The sequence below is a fragment of the Toxorhynchites rutilus genome, chromosome 3 (assembly GCF_029784135.1).
Source record: "Toxorhynchites rutilus septentrionalis strain SRP chromosome 3, ASM2978413v1, whole genome shotgun sequence".
Lineage (NCBI taxonomy): Eukaryota > Metazoa > Arthropoda > Insecta > Diptera > Culicidae > Toxorhynchites > Toxorhynchites rutilus.
Window position 1 is genome coordinate 195,610,152 of NC_073746.1, and position 2,955 is coordinate 195,613,106.

The 2,955-nt window shown below is 38.1% G+C and overlaps 1 long non-coding RNA gene across 1 annotated transcript; it reads right to left on the reverse strand.

Moving 5' to 3' along the window:
* Window positions 1–1,396: 1,396 nt before the first annotated feature.
* LOC129779540 (uncharacterized) lies at window positions 1,397–2,207 on the reverse strand. The gene is made up of 3 exons (XR_008743693.1): window positions 2,074–2,207; window positions 1,895–2,013; window positions 1,397–1,847 (listed from the first exon to the last, which is right to left on the reverse strand). It is a non-coding gene; the product is annotated as an uncharacterized LOC129779540 (long non-coding RNA).
* Between the last annotated feature and the right edge of the window lie 748 nt (window positions 2,208–2,955).

Sequence of the window (2,955 nt, forward strand, 5' to 3'; positions counted from 1 at the left end):
AATTCTTACATGTTACGAGAGAACTGGATTCTTACAATGCATTGACCAGTGCAGAAATGGTTATCTCTTGCAACATTCAAATTTAATGTTGTTTTGTATATTGTATATTACCGTTCCTCATGATCATATTTCATATGTTGTGGTTGTTTTTTTATTTTTATTACTTTTTATAATGTACTTCGTTGCATATTTTTTGGCAAGCGAAATTTTGATATAAATTCTCACTGCCTGATTTATGTTTTGCAAAATGGCATCGATTGATTTGTCGGTTCTCCCATCAAGTTTATTAATGTAAGACGATTGTAAATTATAGGATCGAATATTCATTCTTTTCGCTTTGTTATTTTTTTAGACTGCAATCGCTAAATATTTTCTGGAAAAGCCGTTGTTTAACCTCACCGCCAGCAAGCGTTAGCATCTCATATATTCAGATAAGGCTAAGGCTAAGGTTACTTTGGATAGGAGTACGCACGAAAATTTGATTGTACGAATAGGAGTACGCACGAAAATTTGATCGTACGAATAGAAACAAACAATTTTGTTCGATAGAAGCTGACGAATACGAACGAAGCAAGGGAGAAGCAATGTAACCACACCAATACAACTCAATGTGGTTGTTTACTTTCACTATTGCATACAATTCGTACGACCAATTTTCTGCATCCAGTGTCACCGCCGCCTAAGGGCGATTACACATTATCCGGTTTCAGCCGGACCGGTTTCAAAAAGCGCCGCTGGGTTTGGACGGATAACCGGATAACAATGTGAAAGAGACCTCGCGCTACACAAAACCGTACATCTTTCACATACACATACATGCATTTGTTTATACAGTGGTTTGACAGCCCAATTGTTCTTGTTGCCTGTGGTATAACTACACCGAGTTGGTCGAGCCCGTGTTTATTGAATTCCTACTATTGTTTATGAGCAGCTGATTAGGGCATTCACCCTCTCATGATGTGCCTTTTGAGGGTGATTTTGGGATGGGTCATGAACAAGATTGCATATGGAATATCTTGGAACCACAGCTGCTGCGGCAACTACGAGCCTGCTCAAATTTGCGACCCTTGGAGAGTACATACGACCCAATTCAGAATACGTTCGCAAACCTTTTCCGTAATTCGCAGAGCACAAATTTTCATCTTAGGCGCATATGGTTCTACAACGGTTTCCACAACGACGGCAATGTAAATTTGCGATGAACATGAAAAACTTATTGGACAAAAAAATTGGCCGTCATCAACAGTATTACAAAAACTAACTTTTGTCCAGTTACTGTGTATGATTTATTCCACACGCTCTGTTGCCACATATTTTTTCAACAGCCTCGAGAACACGGTTAGATAAAAGCGTACAATCTTATGAACCAATAATAATAACATTCCGTAACAAGCTAGGAGAACTACTTATTTATATGTATTATGTGTTTTCTTCCTGTAATTATCTTGAAATTTGCAAAAAATCATTCTAGAGTGTTTTTTTTTATTTCACCATTGCAGTAATTATCTTTGCGATTCAAATTACATCATACTTTTCCTTCAAATACTATCTCATTGCTGCTTCCGCAGATCCTTGTTCAGAACACACTCAGCCGCAATTCATCGAGCATCAATGCACGGCTATTAATACGCGGATCCTGGACGAAGAATGACCGAATCAGATATGCCAACAGCTGGGTGATTTCGTTCTGACAGAGCCGATGCTTCAGCGTCGGGCAGGGGAACATCTTGATCACCGAGCACAGATCGGACAGTTCGGGTTTAAGTTTTTCGAGCCGAGTCGCGGCCACCTTATCGTCGATCGTGTTCCGGGTCAGGTCGAACTGTATGGTATACCAAATGGGAACACTAGATGAGAGAACTATTTTGGTGTGTTCAAATTAACAAAAACTCACCTTCACATTCAGCTGGATGAAGTCACTCAAAATCTATCCCTTGATGAACCAGTTGAACATTTGTTTCACATCCTCGAACTCTTTCGGTAGCGATTTCAAATGAGGAAAGTTGCTGTGAGCTAAACAAAAACAGAAGTTAATTTAAGAGCTCGATTAAATTGTCAGAAGACACTATACACCGTTGAACACAATCCATGGCAAAACACTCCATGACGACCTCGTGCGCCTGTGATCATTGCTTCGCTTTGAGCAGAAACTTTTATCACTGAAATTTTCCACTGCAGCTAAATAAAGAAGCGAAATAAAAATTTCATACCAATTGCAAATTCTGCTTGATTTCAAAATCAACAAACAAACGTCAAACGGCACACACATTAGTATGTGTATGGGGCGAAAAATTGCCTGAATTGTACTAATACTAACAGACATGAAAAACAACTGTCAATTCGCGTGGAGCTTCGTGCTCCGCTTTTGGGAAATGATAGTGATAATTGATTTTCGGGTGCAGTTAACACATATTTAAAAATTAAAATTATGAATGAAAATTAACATTTTCTTATGAAATATGTTCTTAATGAGTTACACGTTACACGTTCTTTTGTAAGTGATGAAAACCCCCTGAACAAGAATTGTGTTTGTTAATAATTTTATATTACAATGATGAGTTTTAATAACAATATCAAGAAAATTATACAAAAATGGTTAAGTAAGAATCAGTATTACGAGTTTTAACTGATCACATAATATAAAGTAAAAATTTTAATTAAAAATTTGAACAATTTAACTGTCTTAAGGTCTGATATTCTCATAGAGAATGATTTACTTTCCCAAACCGGTGTCTGTACCAGACGTCAACACAATACTACTGTCATCGCGTATAATGCTTATTCGGTCACCGGACATTGCAGTCGCAGTGGACGGCTGTATCACGGCGCCGTGAAGAGGTTGGTACGATCGAAATTTGCCATTTGGGATTCTAACCGGTCCGGCGGAAACCGGATAATGTGTAATCGCCCTAACTCTGTATCATAAATTGTACACGTTCGATACGTAAACTAGAG